Source organism: Bos indicus, chromosome 25 (genome assembly GCF_029378745.1).
Source record: "Bos indicus isolate NIAB-ARS_2022 breed Sahiwal x Tharparkar chromosome 25, NIAB-ARS_B.indTharparkar_mat_pri_1.0, whole genome shotgun sequence".
In the NCBI taxonomy this organism is placed as follows: domain Eukaryota; kingdom Metazoa; phylum Chordata; class Mammalia; order Artiodactyla; family Bovidae; genus Bos; species Bos indicus.
In genome coordinates this window covers 31,598,625-31,620,276 of record NC_091784.1, presented here as the reverse complement: position 1 = coordinate 31,620,276, position 21,652 = coordinate 31,598,625, and the positions used below count along the sequence as shown (strand labels likewise).

General features: G+C 39.9%; 1 protein-coding gene across 10 annotated transcripts in view; it reads left to right on the top strand.

Annotated features, from left to right (window-relative positions):
• The window catches only part of AUTS2 (activator of transcription and developmental regulator AUTS2), a 1,215,639-nt gene that overhangs the window by 428,088 nt on the left and 765,899 nt on the right, over window positions 1-21,652 (top strand). The gene's annotated exons all lie outside the window — the stretch shown is intronic.

Below are 21,652 nucleotides of genomic sequence, written 5' to 3'. Positions count from 1 at the left end.
TGGGTGGGTAGGGTGTGTATATATGTGTGTGTGTGTGAGAGAGAGAAGAGGTTTATTTTAAGGAATTGGGTCACTTGATTGTCGGAACCAGCAAGATCAAAATCTGTAGGGCAGGCTGCAGGCTGGAAACTTGACAGGAGTTGATGCTATAATCTTAAGGCAGGTTTTTTTTTCTTTTCTGGGAAACCTTAGTTTTTGTTCCTAAGGCCTTCAACTGAGTGGATGAGGCCCACCTGTATTATTGAGGGTAACCTCCTTTATTTAAAGTCAACTAATTGTAGACTTTAACCACATCTGCAGAATACCTTCACAGCAACACCTAAACTCATGTTTGATTAAATAACCTGCTGCAACAGCCTTGCCAAGTTGAAACATGAACTTAACCATCACAGTCTCTCATTCATGTTTCGTATGTCTCTCTCTCTCACACACACAAATGAGTTTATGGGGCATCCTTAGTGTTAAATATTTAACTTCAGGTAACAATAATCACAATAATAGCTAGCAGTGATTGAGCACATGTTATGTGTGTGTGTTCTCTTGGAAACTTTATATACTTATGACCTCATGTAATACTTTTGACATGTAATACTCCACAGATTGCATAGAGTTACTTTACGGGTAAAGAAACTAAGGCTCAACGAGTTGCTGGCTTTTCGGTGATTAAGCTCAAGATTCAAACCCTCATCTGTCTTCCTTTTTCTGTGTTCTCTTGTTTTTCTAGTATTTCCGCCCTTACTATCATCCTTGCTTATTTTGCAGTGTTGTACTTGGCTGAAGAATTTGGTATCTTCATGCTTTTTTCACCAAGGCATATTTTCAAAATAGGCAGTTCAGAATGTTGGGTAAGCCACCTGGGTTTTCAGATTAGATAACTAAAAGTGGATGGGATTACCATTACTATGCCCAGCAGACTAGTTTCTGAACTAGGCATGAAAGTTGTAAGGAGGGTCATCTCGCAGTGCCCTCTGACCTTTTTTTTTTCTTACTGATGGATTGCTTCCTTGTCTGCTGCCAAACCCCTAATGTTCTGGCTCGGTCCACAGATGGATCATTCGCAGAGGATGGATAGTGCAGCTGCAGGTCTGGCATACAGGACTTCAGGTGGTGCCCACTACTTAATCTGCAGCCAGGTTTTCACTAGAAGAAAGGCGAGGCAGCTCTCCTTGGTTTCACTGGGGAGCTGGCCTCATCTGCAGAAGCTTGTCCTAATCACATTCTTCCCCCTTCTTGGTGGCTCCCAGCCATTGTCTTCCACCTTCCCTTGCTTCGTTTTTGTCACCAGCAGCAGCTTCTGCTCGGCTGCTGGCACTCTGAAGTGGAATTTGACAGAGGTGAGAGCAGCCTTTGAGTTTCCTCTGTGCAGGTTGGCTCCTTCTAGCACACATTGGAAGCAGTGCTGACGGATGTTCAAAAATGCACACACTGGAAGGGCTTGCTTGTTGTTCCAAGGCCTAATTGGAGATCTAGGTTGGCACTTCCCTACAGCTTGGCAGGGAACAGTTCGAATGTTTGTAGATGGCTCTTGCCTTCCACCACGTGCCAACTTGAGCTCTGGCAAGTTAGCTGCAGTGGGTTTTGTCTTGACAAGTTGGAAAAGTTTCCCAACTTCAGTGACTGTGTGGCTCTTTTGGGAGCTTTACAGCTAGCAGGCAAGGGCTGCCATTTTAAAGAGCATAGACATTAATATGTTCATATTTAATATATTTGAGTGAGTATACTATGTGCTCCTTTTTATTTTGTAAATGGGCAGGACAGAGGAAAAAAGGAAGGAACAAGAGACAGAAACAGATGGACTTGACCCTGAGATGAAGGCCCTGCAGATGGCAAGGTGCTGGCTTGTGGATACTACTGGGATACATGTTTTTCTTTGAATTACTTAAGGATTATTGCAATAATTTCTTTCTTTAAACTCACTACTCTTGATTTTCATGATTTTGAAACTATCTCATTGTCCTCGGACTACTTTGAGTTTTTTCGATTGGTCTCTCTTCCTTGAATGTCTCTTAAGTATTTCTGACTTGTACCATTTCTTCTTTGAATCTCTCCTTGCTTCTCCTGTCTCCTTGGGTTTCTCCTCACTTCTAAGTTTTCAGTAGTGGCTGTATTAGTAATGCTCCAACTATGGCCCTTGGCCTAGCAGCATCAGCATGACCTGGGAAGTTGCCTGAAATGCTTGAACCAGACCTAAGACATTATGTAGAAAGGAATCTGTGTTTTACATTTTGATACACATTTTCAAAGAGATTATACTATTAATAATTTCATGGCATGTAACAGCGCTAGCTATAAGGCATAATTTAGGTCAAAGCTGTGTTCTCAGTGGATACGATTCTAGTGCCCTTAGAAATGGAGTGTCATATAAGAAAACTGGATTGTCATTAGTTAAACAAATAATAAAGACATCTTACTTTTGTTCTTGTCCTCTAAACCAAGGCAGACCCCAGGGAGTATGGGAAATTATGTTCTTTCTCTTCTGACTTGTTTAGGTACGAGGAACAAAGACCCACTCTAATTGCCTTAATACTTTTTGTTGTTGTTTTTAAAATAGTAAGAAAGCATTCAGGATGGGAAACCTTCCTTTAGAAGGGCCTCATATGAAGTGGAACCGAGATGGTCATAGGATCATTCTATTGTGGGTTGGTCTTGATCAGTTGTTAGGTTTACTGTTCACATTCATTCTTATTTTCTCCCTCATTTTGTTATCCACAGATAGGCAAAATAGAGAAAACAGTTGTCTTCCCATTTAAACAAAATAGTCTACCATATATCCTTCTCCTCCTGTTTGAGGAGGAGAGAGTGATCAGTGGGAAATAAACAAGGACCAGACTCCTCTCATACTTAATGAGGGGAAGGGAGTGAGCTTCTTAGGATTTATCAAAAACTGCTGATTAAACCAGTTTGCTACCCATCTTGTTATAAAGAGAACTCTCTATGGTATAATGTTGAAATGTTTTTTGTTTCTAAATTAGACTTAGAGCCGTTTGGTCTTACATTAGAATATTTTGACAGTCTTTTGGTTATTATAGCAGGACTTAGTCTCTTCGGGGTCTAGGATTGAACTAATTATCCAGTCATATCTGGTAGAAAGGGATCCCACTACTGCTTATCTGAGACTGCATTGTTGTCCTGGGTTGTATGGGACTGTGATACAAATGGCCTTACTGTTTCTCTGCCTGGCTTTTCTGCAGTGTAAAACTATCCTCTAGTGACTACAAAATGCCTTTCTTTTACTTGTTGAAAGATTTCAAGGAAGACAGAAAGGGAGAGAGGGCTGTGAGGGAAGAGGAACTATTAACATGCCGTGTTTCCTGTCCCTGTTCAGCCGAAGTCTAACCTTGGATGACTGTATTCCCCTTGGTTTATTGTGAAGGCATCTCAGAAGGCCTTCCCCATGGTCATATCTCAGTTTACACTCTATAAAATTGGATTAGACAATGTTAATTCAATTAATGACTGTACTGAAAGTTTGTCTTCGTGTGCAGTGAAAACAGTAGGGCAGCCTCTAATAATCTATGGATTTAATGACTGCAACTTTGAAGAGTGTTAAGCTAAAGTGAAGTTCAGAATGGCTTGTTAACTGGGTTTATTAGCTGTTGACCTTCCCTTTCAGCATAATAGTGGCAGTCAGACCGAAGAGAGCACTACCGTCCTGATTAGCATTTATCTAAAGATAGGCTGCTGCCTCTTCCACAGTAAATTAGTTCAATCAGCCATAAAGAGCTTGAGAAATATTTTCTGCTTTATAAAAAGAATTAGCTGTTAGAACAGTTTATCTGCCATAGTGCTGTAAGATGGATTGAGCCCCTGAACGTGCTCATTTGAAGAAGGCGCCTTGAGGATATTGAGTAACTGAACAGATTTCCCTCAAGATTGATCAGGGGTCCTGGCTTTCCTGTACAAGAGTTGATGCCCTAATTTTTGCCTTTTCACCAGAGCACCACATCTGCTCCTCTTTTTGTATATTGGTTCAGTGAAGTCGAAAGCCCATTTGTTTAGCAGCTAGTACGCACTGTGTGTCACTTAGGAGATAAAATCCCGTGCTGACAGAGAGTCTGTGATTTGATTAAAGAGAAGAAAACTAAACTAAAACATGAGAAATATCACTCCCACTACCACCAAAATAAGGTTGCTAAAGAGAGGAAACGATATAATGATGGTCGTCACTTTTTGTATAGCTTGTGCTTATGCTAAGTCGTGTCCAACTCTTTGCGACCCCATGGACGCAGTGTCTGACGTAGCCCGCCAGTCTCCTCTGTCCATAGGATTTCCCAGGCAAGAATACTAGATTGGGTTGCCACTTATTGCTCTAGGGGATCTTTCCAACCTAGAGATCGAACTCTTATCTACTGCATTGGCAGGTGGATTCTTTATGACTGAGCCACCTGGGAAGCCCCCTTTTTGTATAGAGATCATCTTGAAAGTGAAGCATATTTTCCCAAAGAAACAAGATAATGGTTGAAGGTTAGTATTTCTGATCACAGTCTTGGCACCATGTAAGTTCTTCTCATAGTGAGTCATAAAAGTAAAGAGACAAAAATTATAAACCTTTCCAATCATTTAAAATCTTAAATTATGATCCATGTCTTTTTTTTAAAAAAAGGACATAAATGTACTGTGCGATTGATTTTTATGAAGTGCCCCAATGTACTATAAAGTATACATAGAGCACATAAAATTCCAACTCTGCTGTATCGTAAATTTGACCTCACTGAAATGAATAGGCTCACTGGATGGCAAACACTAATGAAACATTTAATTATCAACCCTCCACTTGTCTTTTTAGGATTTAGATGGGCTTCCTGGGGACTATTTTTGTGGCCAAGGTTTTCATATAACAAAATAATAAAATCTTTTCTTTAAAACAAGTATCTCTTTCTCTTGGTAAACGTTTCAATAGAGACAGCTAGTTTAATTAGAGTGATGAACCTGAATCTGGATTTTGTAACCAAAGCTATGATCATCTTTTTTTTTTTAAAGAAAGCTGTTGGTATAGTTAGATATGTGATGACCTCATGAAGACTTCCTGTCGACCCCTTTGGGCACTGGTACACATACCCCGTGAAGTCCTTGCAGCTCCCTCAGACTAAAGCCACGGAGTACTTTGTGAGGGGCGGTTTGGAATGCCTCTTGTGGACAAGCTGTAGGCTTCAGATCCTTGGAAGGACCACGTAAGGAATTCCCTCTACCCATCCCTGTAACTGCTATGTTGGTTTACATTTATTGCCCAGTTACTCCAGGAAGAGTTGTCAGGGAAACATGGTTGAGTGAGCCGATCTAGGCAGCTTTAAAAAAAAAAAAAAAAAAAAGGATGAAAATACTACACTAAGTGAAAGAAGCCATTCACAAAAGATCACATATTATATAATTCCATTTATATTGAAGTATCTAGGATAGGCTCATCTATGGCAACTGAAAGTAGATGAGGGGATGCCTAGGGCTGAGGGAGGTGGCAGAGCTGGAGAGTGACTGCTAATGGGCACAGTGTTTTCTTTTTGGAGTGATAAAAATATTCTAAAATTAGACCATGGTGATGGTTGTGCAGCTAAAAGCCATTGAATTGTATACTTTAAATGGGTGAAGCATATCATATGCAAATTGTATCTCAGTAAAGCTATTATTTAAAAAATAAAACAGGTACTGTGTTTCATTGAGTTAAATAGTATGACCAAAGAGGAAAAAGTTTTAAGCATTGAGCATCCCTTGTAAGGTATGTATATATTCATACAGCTGTAATGAGTGTTATCCAAGTGTGAACCATGTCGTGCCAGTCATGATATGCACCTGAATTGCAGAGAAAGAGGAAGGGCCTTTTAAATGAGAGGATGTCATGCACTGGGAAGCAGTCTTGATTAGAGCAAGGTCTTTGTAGCTCCAGGGTGGCAAGTTTGGTTAGTCTGCGAGTCCAGGAGTTACTGGCAAGTATCTGGTATTCTTTGGTAGAGAAAGTGTAGCCCAAAGTGTTTGATAATACATTGGCAATAGTTTTGAACTATCATTCCAATAAATTGATGGGCTTCCCAGGTGGCACTGGTGGTAAAGAACCCACCTGCCAATGCAGGAGACATGAGAGATTCGGGTTCAGTCCCTGGGTTGGGAAGATCCCCTGGAGAAGGGCATGGCAGCCCACTCCAATATTCATGCCCAGAGAATCCCACAGACAGAGGAGCCCTGTGAGCTACAGTCTGTGGGGTTGCACAGAGTGGGACATGACTGAAGTGACTTAGCACACACAGCACACGTGCACTTGGCGTCTAACCCTGCTCTCCCCAGTGGCACATATGAAAACAAACCATTAGTATTCCTGTTTCCTATTTTATGCCACCACCTAAAACATTTCAAACTCATGTGAAATGCTTTTGATGATGTGAGTTGGAGGCCATCTGTGAGAACCTCTGCTGTATAGGAAATTCTTGTTGTTTGGTTTTTAAATCCATTTCATCATCCAGGCAAATTAAGCAAATGACTCACCCTCTCTAAAAGCTCCCACCTCCTCATTTGTAAGTGGGGACGTGATGGTGTTGGCCCTGGGGTGTCGGGGGGTTAGGTAAAGTGCAGTACCTGTCAGAACCGCTCTTAAGTGGTGAGGAGGGAAGGAGGATGGCTGCTGGATCAGTAGAACCTGGAAGGGAGATAGGCAAGCTCTGAGATATTGATGTTTTTGTTTATTTGAGTTTGTTTTGTCTTCTTTTTGTCTAGACTTGCCGTATTATTTGGAGAAGGAAATGGCAACCCATTCTAGTGTTCTTGCCTGGAGAATCCCAGGGACAGTAGAGGCCAGTGGGCTTCCGTCTATGGGGTCGCACAGAGTCAGACACGACTGACGCGACTTAGCAGCAGCAGCAGCAGCAGCAGCCGTATTATAGCTTCTTGAAGATTAAGACCTTTGTGAATCTTACTCTCAAAAGTTATATGGCCTCTTGCAATTTAGTGTAAACAGCACAACATTAGACTTAAGAATTTCAACTTTAATGTTAGCTGTGAGATCTCCAGTCACAGCGGTATCCTTCCCTTGTGAAATGAGATGGTGGTACCAGCTGGCTCTTGATTCCTCCCGGTTCCAAGATTATCCTGTTTTAACTTGGTTCCACAGTTTCTGATTCTTCCTCGTTTCCTCTTCCCATGTACTTTGTCTTTCATCTCTCAGCCTCTTTCTGCCTGTCTCCCACAGGCCGTCTTTATCCATCCTTTTATCCATCCTAAAAGTTGTCATAGTGTACCTAATGAGGCAAGCTGCAAGTTAGGGGGTAGATATGCAGTGTTGAAAAATACAGATAGGGTTCCAGTATTAATGGAACTTATAGTTTAGTAGGGGAAGCCCTGGTAAACCACATAATAATCACAAAATATGGTAAGTGCTATTACGGAACAGGAGAGAATACTGTGAGCAGAGAGGCAGGACTACATGACCCAGTTTACATCACTTTTCTCAAAGTGAATTTCCAAGGGCTTAGAGGCCTGTCCACAGGCTGTTTGAGAGAAAGAGCAGCGTCAGTAAAGGCTTAGGCAAGACAACATGAGTGACTTTCAGAAAGTAGAAGGCCAGTGTGGCTGGGAGTGAGCTGGGGTGACTTTTAGTAAGAATGAGCCTGGAAAGGCATGCCAAATTCAAAGCCAAGTTAAAGATTTTTAAGTTCATTGAAAAGCCAGTGATAAATTTTCAGTGGTAAGGAAATAGGAATCTTCCTTTAACTTGCTTGGAACAATTAAAAGCTGTTTTTAAATAATAAGTTTAAATTTTACATTAGTGTTAGCACATATAGAATAATATACTACACTTGAAGTGAATACGGTTTTACGCTCAGCAGAGGCTAGCCTGTGACCAAAGCTTGCACGTCAGTGTTGTGTTTCCAACAGAGGAAAAGCCTTGGTTTCCTAGAATTTTCTCCCTTTTTGTTTCTTTTCTTTTCTTTGCCCCATTGTGATTCCTATCATCTCTTTTCTCTGCAGTTGATCACTTCTTCTTCCAAGCAGTCCTTGATCTTTGAAATGCTGTGAGAATAACAGTAATAGCTGGGTAGACCTTCAGATAGCCAATGTGTCTTTGGGCTATGGTTCTGTGACTTTAGAGGGCTGGGCATTGCAGATAAATTCGAATAGAGAGGCTCCCAGAGTATTCTAGAAGAATGCCTCTTCCAGCAGAAATTCCAGTCAACAAAACCAACGCCATTTCCCTAACAGGTGCAGGCACCAAGGGCTTGACTGAGCTGACACAAGTTGGAACATGGCTACTAATTCCTATGCAAATCTGTTAAGTGTACTTATTACCAAGTGTGTTCATTGCAGGCTACACTCATGTTGACATTTGGTGGGGATGCAAAGAGGCAGAGGTTATAAAACGTGGATAGGTTCTTTCCCTGTAAAATCTTAATCTCATTGGGTAAACAAGCCATGTACCTTCAGAAGGTCATTTTGGATGTTGTCCTGGTAAATATTTAACAGGTTTTTAAAAATAATTATATTTGAAACTATTTTGTTGTTTTTAGTGGCTAAGTTGTGTTTGACTCTTTTGCAGCCTCATGGACTGTAGCCCACCAGGCTCCTCTGTCCATGGAATTTTCCAGGCAGGAATACTGGAATGAGTTACCATTCCCTTCTCCAGGGGATCTTCCTGACCTAGGGATTGAACCCAGGTCTTCTTCACTGCATGCAGATTTTTTACCATCTTAGTCACCACGGCAGATACAAAGTACCTGGTAAATGTTAGCTTTTAGAAATATATAGATTTAAGACTTGCTTTCAAGAACTTAATCTGTACATACATTTAGTGCTTTTCCCATTTTTGCATCTTGGTTTTACTTGAACTGTACCTAGTTGTATAGTAATAAGAGATGAAATTGAGAAAACAGGACTGAGAAGCTTCTTTAAAAAGGATGTATCCTGAACTAAGCCATTTGACAGAAATGGTTCTGACAGGTGAATATGGGGTGGGTTGACAAATCAGGAGCTCTTGTCATAATCTTGGGAGTTGCCTGTAGTGTAGCATCTCTTCAGCCTGGAAACCAAGTGTTGCTGATCATTTGCTGCTCTCTCGAGCCTCATCCACTGAAGCATTTTCATTGTTTACAAATGATAGATTAACTAGAAAGCATTTTATTTTCTGCTAATATTTTCAGTTTCCAAAGAGAGAACCGTAAAACTTTGATAAATACATACATGAAGATGGAGGCTCACACAACTCCAAAACTGTATCCTCCCGTGTGAGACATAACTGGTCGTATGCAGAGAAAATGTCAGCTGTGATTTATGCCTTAAGCCGTCTCTTACCAGATACTCTTACCTAATTGTACAAATTACTCAGGCTTTTGTTTTTATTTGGTTCTTTTTATTGTGTTGATTAAATGTTGAAGAACATATCTCAGTTTTGTGGGAAAGTTACAGGATTGAATATTTATAATAAAAATTTGGCCATCAGTGTACATAAATGATTTTAGTTCAGTAATCCACATGGTATAGAGCTAAAACCATAGGCTTTACTATCAAAAATCCAATTCAAACTCCATCTGTTAATAGCTGTGTGACCTCAGAAAGGTTGATTATGTCATTTCTTTGAGCCCAGGTCCCTTTATGATGTGGAGTTATGATGTCCACATACTTGATTGCTATAAAAATGGTAACAATATATGAAAAGCACTTACCCCACCCCCCCCACCCCCGGCCAGTGCCTGGCACCTGGTAAGCACTCCACCAGTCTGATCCCCTGTCATTATTTAGGTCATCTTTATTTGACTGAGTTGTAATGGGGCTAATTACAAAGTGAATCTCTATTATAAAAGTAAACACACACCAAAATGAATTTTAAAAATTTACCATAGTGAAAATTCTTCAGCTTCTTATCATGGCTCAATTCTAATGGTTGATTTTTAATAGTGAAATTATTGAAAGCGATATTCCCCAGTTTCTGCATATTTCCTATAGTTTAAAAATCTTCAAATTAATTTATTGTAAATTGAACATATGTATGATATGAAAGAGAGTTATTTATTTGAGATATTGACTTGACTAATACAATGATTTACTAATTTTCACTCAGCACATGCTATGCATGATAAATCCAGTCTTGTTCAGTTCATTTCAGTCCCTCAGTTGTGTCTGACTCTTTGCAATACCCTGAATTGCAGCACGCCAGGCCTCCCTGTCTATCACCAACTCCCGGAGTTCACTCAGACTCACGTCTGTCGAGTCAGTGATGCCATCCAGCCATCTCATCCTCTGTCGTCCCCTTATCCTCCTGCCCCCAATCCCTCCCAGCATCAGGGTCTTTTCCAATGAGTTAGTTCTTCGCATGAGGTGGCCAAAGTACTGGAGTTTCAGCTTTAGCATCATTCCTTCCAAAGAACACCCAGGACTGATCTCCTCTAGAATGGACTGGTTGGATCTCCTTGCAGTCCAAGGGACTCTCAAGAGTCTTTTCCAACACCACAGTTCAAAAGCATTAATTCTTAAGCGCTCAGCTTCCTTCACAGTCCAACTCTCACATCAATACATGACCACTGGAAAAGTCACATTCACAACTGGGTATTGTTTTTGCTTTGGCTCCATCCCTTCATTCTTTCTGGAGTTATTTCTCCACTGAACTCCAGTAGCATATTGGGCACCTACCAACCTGGGGAGTTCCTCTTTCAGTATCCTATCATTTTGCCTTTTCATACTGTTCATGGGGTTCTCAAGGCAAAAATACTGAAGTGGTTTGCCATTCCCTTCTCCAGTGGACCACATTCTGTCAGACCTCTCCACCATGCCCGCCCGTCTTGGGTGGCCCCACACCGCATGGCTTAGTTTCATTGAGTTAGACAAGGGTGTGGTCCATGTGATTAGATTGACTAGTTTTCTGTGATTATGGTTTCAGTGTGTCTGCCCTCTGCAGTCTTGTTAGACACAGAGAAATATCCAAATATCACTCTTCTCCTCAAAGAATTCAAAACAGAACAGAGAAGAATTTTTTTCAGAGGGTTGGCGGGGAGGAGAGTTTGCAGAGAAACGAACATTCAAGCAACATTTCTCCTCTCCAACTTAGAATTTATTTGGGGAAAAAAAAAAAGCAATTGGGGGCGGGGGCTGCTGCTGCTAAGTCGCTTCAGTCGTGTCCAACTCTGGGCTACCCCATAGATGGCAGCCCACCAGGCTCCCCAGTCCCTGGGATTCTCCAGGCAAGAACACTGGAGTGGGTTGCCATTTGGGGAGATAATTCGCATTCTAACATTTTTCCATGTTTTTCCTTACAAGCTTTACATATTTTCCCCTGTGTTATATTTTTTAAAATAATTTAACCATACCTTTAAAAATATAATACAGGGGAAAATATGTATTTAAAGCAAGAGTTGGAAAGGGATTTTTCTGTTTTCAACATTTGGAATTCTTATACATGTTAAATATTAGTACTCCAAGCATGACCTTTTAAGAAATTCCTCATTGAAACAAGGGACTTGAGGAGGAAATGATGTATGTCCAAAGCAGCTTTGAATGTTGTATCTTCTAGAGCAACTGAGAAATTTCTGTATTAAAAATGTTCTGTCTTTACACAAATGACTTGAAAACTTATGTCCACTCAAAATTGCTGCAGACAGTGTTTATAGCATCTTTGTTTTTAATTGCCAAAACTTGGAAGCAACCAAGATGCCCTTCAGGAGGTGAATGGATAAATAAACGGTGGTACATTCAGACAATGGAATATTATTTAGTACTAAGAAGAAACAAGCTATTAAGCTATGAAAATACATTCAGGAAACTTAGATGCATACTCCTCAGAAGCCAATCTGAAAGAAAGCCACACATACCATATGACTCCAACTCTATGACATTCTGGAAAAGGGTAACTATGGAGACAGTAAAAAAAAAAAAAAGAATCAGTGGCTGCCAGGGGTTGGAGGGAGAGAGGATGAATAGGTGGAACGCAGAGAGTTTTTAGTGCAGTGAAACTGTTCTGTATAATACCACAGTGGTGGATACATGTCATTAAACATTTGTGAAAGCTCAAAGAGTGCACAACACCAAGAGTGAACTCCAATATTCTCAGTGTAGATTCATCTGTTGTGACAAATGTACCACTGTGGTGTGACATCTTCATGGCGGGGGGGCAATATTATGTGTGTAGGGGTGGTGGGCAGGGGTATATGGGAACTCTGTACCTTCAGCTCAATTCTGCTGTGAAGTTAAAACTACTCTGAAAAAGCAAAGGTTATTCCTTAAAAAAATGATCTACTGCTTTGGAGCTAAAGTAAACCATGTAAAGAAAGTGATTGGTTAATTCATATACTTTCACTATAGATGTATAAAAGAAGCAGTTGTTTACTAGGAGATTTCACTGAACTGAAAAGACCCAGAAACTGTTCTGAACCAAAGAGGGAGTGTATTAACAAAGAGAAAGATAAAGCCATATACATACCTATGAACAATACAAAAATTTCATTTGTTTTTCCTCTCTGAATGGAGGTAAATAATGCAGTAAATCCTTTTCCCCAGAACCTCCAGTTTATCTTAGCTTGGTTTTGTTTTGTCACTGGACTCATAGGGTGCCCTTGCTTGGCTTTAGAGCTGAGTTCTAATTCCTTCTTCCACCAAGGAGTTTTGTGAGCTTGGGGCTATCCTAGAACCTCTCTAGCGACATTCTATAGAGAAGGGTGAAGGCCAGTGGCATGGCATGCTATTTTTCCATAATTTCCTTTGTTGGGCTAACTGGAGTCGGTGACATGGGGTCACCCCAGGCACCATTTCTATGCTCTGGACCAGTTGCTTTCATAGCTATTGACTGTGTTTGTCTGGAAGTAGAGGTACACAGGATAAGATGATCTCCACAGCTTTTTTCCACCTCTCCGACTATTTCATTCATTAGGTACCTATAATAATTTGATTTAAAACTTTGTTTATATACTTTTGTTGTTTTGTTGTTAGCACTTCTGTTTTCTAAAGAAAGTAATCCATGTGTAAGTATAGAATGATCATTGAGAAGGTAGGATAATTTCTCACACTTGCCCCCTCCCCTCAAGCTTTACAAGGCATAAAATAATATGAATTAGCTTCCTCTAGTGATAAAACTGCAACAATTTTCAGGCAAGAGAAAAACAGGTTAGTAGCACCATCTACAGGCTATCAAAGAGGAAAACTTACACTGTGGGCTCCTAAATGTGGAAAGCATTTGTGGAAAGGGGAGTAAAAAAGCCACATACTTCCTCTTTTAAATGTGTTGTTTGTAAAACTTATTTAAATGTTTTTGTTCTTTTTTTTTTTTAAACTACTCATACATTCATATCTCAGTATGTATCCAGGTAGCCTGAACCAGGAGAATATTTGGTGTGATTAGCTGTGTGTTTTCATTCAGATCCTTGTTTTATTCCCATGCTTACAGAACATCTCTTTGTCTCTCTCTCTGTCCCTCTCCCTCCCTCTCTTTCTCCCCAGCTCTAGTAATGATAAGGATGGTGCTATGACTGTGACATTCATATGGATTCCAGTAGGTTGATTCATAATAGTTCACTTTATAAGACATAAGGCATAAAGCCTGTCAGCCCCGTTCTTCTGTATATTCAATGAATTTACTGCATCATTTACCTCCATTCAGAGAGGAAGAATAAATGAAATTTTTGTGTTGTTCATATTTATATGTGTGTTTGTCTTTTTCTCTTTTAAATTTTAGATGAAGTTGATTTATTACCACTTTGGTTCAGAATGGTTTCTGAGTCTTTTCTGTTCCCAAGATTCGGATTCTGTTTTCATAGATGGCTTGTGGTGTGGATTACTATTTTATGATAACAGAATCTAGAAATCTTGTCTTTTGATATGATATTGTAGAGGTAGTATTTTCCTCCCCAGATCTCCCGGTTTTTCTTAGTTTGGTTTTGTTTTCCCATGGTAAACTGGTATCATCGTGTTTGGCAACCTCGAAAATTTTACTGGATTCTTTGAATAACTGTGTTATAAAGTATTCATGGCATTAACAGAGTTGCAATTTTCCATTAAACTAGCCTAATAAAATTAACTTAATAATGGCCTCTTTATAAATTGTTGGCAGAATTGCTATTTCATTATACTGTGTTTATTATTGTCAAGTGGTCGGAAGTTTCTGAAATGGGCAGAGGCAACTGGGGGTTCAGAAAGCATTAAAAAATGGCAAAAACTACCCTTTCCAAACAAATAAGAAAGAAAAGGGAAACAAATCTACTAAAAGCTTGAGCATAAATTGCAAAGATTAGAATATTACTTGAATGATATTACTTCATGTAGAAAAGAGGAATAGAGGAGATGCAATCAATATAGAATTCAAAGGATAAAAAAATTGATAAAGTTTTTAAGGTGCCTATTGAGACAAATGAGGCAGAGCCTATCAAAACTGTCATAGGACTTTTTAAGTTTGTGTAGCTCACTTGCTGATGGTTTGGGTTGTTTCCATTTAAAAAAACAAAACCTCATTATTTTCAATGTGTAAAAATATAATTACGCATGAAACACTAGGGCCTTTCTCTGAAAAAAGTAAAGCACTAATTCTAATACAAGTTGAGATTTAGAATGAGTTGCTGCCTTGCAGTTCTAGCTAATATTTTCCCTTGTTTTTCTCGCACCAGATGGCACTGTTTAGTTCTGTTTCACAGTCTTGTTCTGGAAGTTTCTTTGGGAGAATCTGTTTCAGCCCAGGCTCACCAGTGACACCTCTGTATTATGCATGGAGGCTTTATGAGTACTTGTAAAAGGCCATTGACTCAGAAATGAAGCTGTTTATTTGAGGTCTTGTGGTTCTTTCTGGTTGCACGTTCACTGCAAGGTGAGCCTAACAAACCAGCTGATAGAAATCTAAATGCTTTTTGTGAAATTCAGCCTGTGTTTTACTTGGAGACATTGCAGCACTGTGACTTTCAGCCTTCTAACAAGCCAGTCTAATTATCTGACGCAGTTTTGAATAATTTTATATGTGAGAGTGGAGCTATGATCATCTGGACACACTTAGTCTCAGAAAATGTTGTAGAGCTTAAAATGCATCATGATAGTCTGTTGAACTTTAGATTCATCCAATTAAATTAATTTAAGAAGATGACGTTTAAAAAACTTTGACTTTTAATTCTCAAGGCAAATTTAGAAATAAATTATCAAAGACCTCTGATGTCATTAAGTGTGAATGAGGCAGGTCCACTGCTTTGCCGCTGATAAAAATAAAGCATCTTCCCTGAAAGGTGAAATTAGCTTTATCTACTAAAAATGTTGGGGTCATATATTGTAAGGCTTATCTCTCAGTGAAGCTTGCTTTTTCCCTTTCTTTAACTTTCTTCTCCCCTTCCCCTTCCTTTAGAAACAGTGAGCATAATTATGGCACACCTTTCATCAAGGCTGTTCCTCCATTAACCATTGTCTTGTATGAAGACCAATGTGTAGGAAAGTGGTAATAAATGAATGTTGATGAGGTACTTGAGTGAAGCAGCTATCAGTAAAGGTGAAACAACACCTGCATGAAGAAAGGAATGCCATTCCCTAGATGGAGGCAAGGGCTGAAGTCAGAGCTTCTGTGGAGATGGAAGAGAGTTTGGAAAAAGAATTACCTGAGAGTTCTCTAACACCATGAATTAACTAACCTCTTTGAGCTAGTTTGGCAAACAGAGCCTCTCCTGATTATCACTGGGGCCTTCATACACATCATTCTCTATTTATCAAGTTGATTTTATTTTAATAGTTCTTTCTCTGTGTCTGAGGGTGTGTGAGCGTCACTCAGTTTATTTTCAACTGCTTTGCCCTTGTATTTTTCTTTTTTCTGCTCATGGTGGTGATGGGGATTGGAGCTTGGGGGGTGGTGATGGAGAGCCTTCTGTAGACTGGGGGCAGTGGATCCCCGCTAACCCCTGCCATCGAGGAGGATAGCAGCTCCTAGCAAACCCCTCCTCCTGCTGCTGGGGAGGTGGAGGGCAGCTCTGCTGGTTTTCAGGCCTAGGTCTTCTATGGAAGCAAGCCCGAGACAGGCTGCTTCTATAAATCAAGCCTTGGATTTTATTAGAGTGTTTATGTAACCTCAGTTTACGTGCTATAATTCTTTGCTGTGTAGCCTAGAGTAATTCCCAAAGAGGATGTTTGTTCTCTTTCCTTGTAAATTTTCTAGCACAGGCTTTTGTTTTGACATTCTCCCTCCCTCCCTTCACCCTCTGCCTTTTTTTTTTTTTTTTTTGAGGGGACTGGTTGGTGGGAGTGTACTAACAATTGATTTTTACCAACTAAATTGAATAATCCTGTAAAGGTTGAATTCTGTTTTTACTAGATGTTATCCCTACTCTTAGGTAGGGTAGAGAGGAAACTTTTGTTCAAATTAATTTTTCACATTTTCAAGATTATAGGGTGGTAGAGTTAACATGTACTTAATTGTTGAGTAAATGAAGCATGAGTGGTAAAAAACAGCCATTGCTATCCATGAGGCGCCCCCACCTCCAGCCTCTCCACACCCTACTCTCCCCCACAGATCTAATGTTGATAGCCTCAAATTGACTGCTGAGAGAGAAAATCCAGACTGGGAATTTAGGGTGAAATTGACTTTTAACTGAAGAAAATGTCAGAGTGAAGTGACCAGATTCAACTACATTCCATGTAGGTAACTACACAGAGAGAGAAATGTTGTGCATTGTAAATAAAAGACAATTTGACCTACCCACAGCTTGTTTTTCAAGAAGTAGGTACATATTTTTACTTTTCAGTTTGTTACTCAAACCTCCTGTTTGGGCCACAGAACAGTTAAGTGGTAAGACAGGAGCTGAGGAAAGTATTATTGAATTCCTCTCTTGGACACATTAAAGTGTGTCTAGGGGCACATTCAATTAGCAATTAATGTTGATCATCAGGCAACCTTCAAGGTATCATATAAGTTTTCTTCTTCTTCTTCTTCTTCTTCTTCTTTTTTTTTTTTGTAGTTTAAAGAAGATAATAGATCAAGGCAAAAAGTTTGTGAAGGAAATATGTGAAAAGAGCATGGTTTCATATTTACTTTAACCACAGAGTGGGGAACATGCTCTAGAACTGTGCTGTTCATTACTGTAGCCACTAACCCCATGTGACTGTTAAGCAGTGATTAGTTTTCATTGAGATGTGCTGTAACTGTGAAAAAAAAAAACACTCTGGATTTTGAAGCTGTAATGTGAAAATAAGAATGTACAGTCTGTTTTTAATAGTTTGTACAGATTATATGTTGAAAAAGTATTTTTGATATATTAGGTTAAATAAAATATATCATTAAAATGAATTTTACCTATTTTCTTTCTAAATTTTTAAATATCACTACTAAAAAAGTTTAAAATTCTATATGTGACATGCATTTGTGGCTCACATTATTATATTTCAAAGTTGTGTTATCCAGAGGGGGGATATAACAGAACAGTATATCTACTAATGCTTTCATAGTTAGACATTTCAAAGAAAATGTTGTATATTCTGATTACATATTAATACTCAAAATTGGTGACAAAATATGAATGAAATTGGACAGATTCTTTATCTATAACCTGAAGACTTATGAGGAAATACTGACCAGAATGCTCTAGGCTGAAATGCACCTCTTTATCTGTCATCTCTCCCTTTCAGTATGTTAACAGAACGATCCCATCTAGTAGGATGTCGAGGTTAAAGAGAGTGGAGTCTAGGTTGGAACCCTAGCTTGGCCACTTACTGTCCATGTGATCTGAAGCCAGTTATGCTTCCCCATGCCTCAGTTTCCCATCTGTAAAATGGAGATATTATTGGGCCTACCTTAAAGGGTTCTGTATATTAAATAAGACAAAATATAAAGCATATACTGGTCATGAAATTAAAAGACGCTTGCTCCTTGGAAGAAAAACTATGACAAACCTAATAGCATATTAAAAAGCAAAAACATTACTTTGCCAACAAAGGTCCATATAGTCAAAGCTATGGTTTTGCCAGCAGTCGTGTATTGTCTAACTCAGTGAAACTAAGCCATGCCAAGATGGGGCCACCCAAGACAGGCAGGTCATGATGGAGAGGTCTGACAGAATGTGGTCCACTGGAGAAGGGAATGGCAAACCACTTCAGTATTTTTGCCTTGAGAACCCCATGAACAGTATGAAAAGACAAAATGATAGGATACTGAAAGAGGAACTCCCCAGGTTGGTAGGTGCCCAATATGCTACTGGAGTTCAATGGAGAAATAACTCTAGAAAGAATGAAGGGATGGAGCCAAAACAAAAACAATACCCAGTTGTGGATGGGACTGGTGATAGAAGCAAGGTCCAATGCTGTAAAGAGCAATATTGCATAGGAACCTGGAATGTCAGGTCCATGAACCAAGGCAAATTGGAAGTGGTCAAACAGGAGATGGCAACCGTGAACTTCCTGATGTTCAAGCTGGTTTTAGAAAAGGCAGCGGAACCAGAGATCAAATTGCCAACATCCGCTGGATCATGGAAAAAGCAAGAGAGTTCCCAGAAAAACATCTATTTCTGCTTTATTGATTATGCCAAAGCCTTTGACTGTGTGGATCACAATAAACTGTGGAAAATTCTTCAGCAGACCACCTGACCTGCCTCTTGAGAAACCTATATGCAGGTCAGGAAGCAATGGTTAGAACTAGACATGGAACAACAGACTGGTTCCAAATAGGAAAAGGAGTACGTCAAGGCTATATTTTGTCACCCTGCTTATTTAACTTATATGCAGAGTACATCATGACAAACACTGGGCTGGAAGAAGCACAAGCTGGAATCAAGATTTCCAGGAGAAATATCAATAACCTCAGATATGCAGATGACACCACCCTTATGGCTGAAAATGAAGAGGAACTAAAGAGCCTCTTCATGAAAGTGAAAGAGGAGAGTGAAAAAGTTGGCTTAAAGCTCAACATTCAGAAAACAAAGATCATGGCATCTGGTCCCATCACTTCATGGCAAATAGATGGGGAAACAGTGGAAACAGTGTCAGACTATTTTTCTGGGCTCCAAAATCACTGCAGATGGTGACTGCAGCCATGAAATTAAAAGACACTTACTCCTTGGAAGGAAAGTTATGACCAACCTAGATAGCATATTAAAAAGCAGACATTGCTTTGCCAACAAAGGTCCGTCTAGTCAAGGCTATGGTTTTTCCATAGTCATGTATGGATGTGAGAGTTGGACTGTGAAGAAAGCTGAGTGCCGAAGAATTGATGCTTTGAACTGTGGTGTTGGAGAAGACTCTTGCGAGTCCCTTGGACTGCAAAGAGATCCAACCAGTCCATCCTAAAGGAAAATTGGTCCTGAATATTCATTGGAAGGACTGATGCTGAAGCTGGAGCTCCAATACTTTGGCCACCTGATGCAAAGAACTGACTCATTTGAAAAGACCCTGATGCTGGGAAAGATTGAAGGCAGGAGGAGAGGGGGATGGCAGAGGCTGAGATGGTTGGATGGCATCACTGAATCAATGGACATGAGTTTGAGCAAGCTCTTGGAGTTGGTGAAGGACCGGGAAACCTGGTGTGCTGCAGTCTATGGGATCGCTAAGAGTCGGACACAACTGGGCGACTGAACAGCAAGAACGTGAAGCGTACACTGGAACTTGCACTGGTTACGTGAGTAGTATACATGCATTAGCTATTGTAGTGATGAATATCATCATCACGTCGTTAAAATATGTACAACTCTGGTAGATTATTCAAGCTTTAGCTCTGTTCTCAAGCAAATGATAGATGTTGGCTTTTGGCAATCAATCTGATATATTTTTTGAGACCAGGAAGCAGCAATACTTACAAATGGGAAAGTAAATGAACAAAAGGGGGAGCTCATTTATTGGGGCATATTATTAGAACACTCCATAAAAAAGAAATTTGTGATAATCATAGATTAAGCCGGTTCCTTTCTTGATATAAATTCAGCAGCACTGTAACTTTTTATCAGATTTCCTTGCCACAAATCTATTGGTCTGCAAGCATAAGATTTTAGATATTATCTATAGATTTATTATTTGCTGATAAAAGAGATGATAACCTCATAATCCTGCATTAGAGAGTTAACTATTCTGTATTATCCTAGAACTGCTTGGATTTTAGGGCAAGCTGCATGCGTGCTTATAAAAACAAGTTTAATGTGTCACTCTCATGTATTCTTTAATGAGGCCAAAGAACCCCGAGAGCCAGTTGATTTTTATTTTGCTGATTAAAACTCATGGTCTGGTTAAGACTCCAAATAGCACTAAAGAACAAGTCTTATTTGTTACTGAATAATTTGTGGGTGATATAGGATGCTGATACCTTTTCATGGTGAATGCATAGATGAGATTCACCCATGGAAGAATCTTTTTAGGATGGGGTGTGTTCCTTAAGAAGAAACTTACCCTTAAAATTCTTACACAGGCCAGTACTGCCACTGTGTCATGTATGTGTAAAACAAGTTGATTGAACGAACAAATTGTTTGAACACCTGCAATATTCCAGGAGGACTGCTGATACTCCAAGAGTAAACACAGGACATATACTAAGGAATGCACATGTTATTAATTTATTTTGGGCTACACTGGGTCTTCATTGCTGTGCGTGGGCTTTCTCTATTTGCAGCAAGCGAGGGCTCCTCTTCATCATGGCACACGGGCTCTAGAGCACAGCCTTGGTGGTTGTAGCATATGAGCTTAATTACTCCACAGCATGTGGAATCTTCCTGGGCCAGGGATCAAACCTGTGTCCCCTGCATTGGCAGGTGGATTCTTAACCACTGGACCGCCAGGGAAGTCCAGGAATACACATTTTAATACAACGTGGCACTGTTGCAGAAACACTCACTTGTGTATTTTCACTTATTTGCACCATGGGGTGGCTTTAACATAGATCTGAACCAAGTGTTAGTATATAAAGAAACTTCCTTGTATACACTGTAGTAAATTAAGAAGCTGAGGAAAACCTCATCAGGAGGCAGTTTGACTTTACAGTTTAGTGGCAGACACTAGCGGGCCCTCAGAGGCTTTGAAACTAGGGAGTGGAGTGTTGTTTTTTGTTATTTGGTGAGGTTGCTCATAACAGCAGCACTGTAGTATGGACGGTAGAGTGGCAGAGAGATCATTTACAAGACTGTTTGCAGTATCTCACCAAGAGATGGTGAGCTGCTCGAACTAAGGGCTATAGGTGCTCAATGAAGGAATGAGAGAGTTGAAAAATTTTAAGGCACATTTTAAAACTTTTTAAGTATGGAAGTATGAGAGCAAAAATGGATGGTTTTGGTGTGGTTTTCTAGAATAGAGTAGGTTTAAAGATTGATTAAAAGCTTGATGTAGGACTTCTTAAATTTGAGGGAAGTATTAGACTTCATGAACCACGTGGTATAAACCATTAGAAACTCAGTTGGCAGTACAGGTCTGGTTTTAAGATTGCTGGAGAGACTGGGCTAGAGACATATTTTAGGGAGTCGTGATCTAAAGGTAGATAGGATCATTCTTATCTCACTGGCGATACTAAAATCCTCTGCTTCTCCATTGTGCTTCCAGAAGACTTCCAAACACCTAAGTATGCCTTTCAAGGCTCTTTATAGTTTCTCTCTTTACTTCTTTTTTTAAGTCTCCTTCCTAAGGGGTCTGCTGTTCTCTCCATGCAGCATGCGTACCCCGCATCTTCAGCCGTCTACTGGTCCCGTCACTTCCATGTTTTTCTGCGTCTGCGTTACACCACACGTACTGTCTCCCATGTGCACAGTGCTTTGCCCTCTCTCTCCTCTTA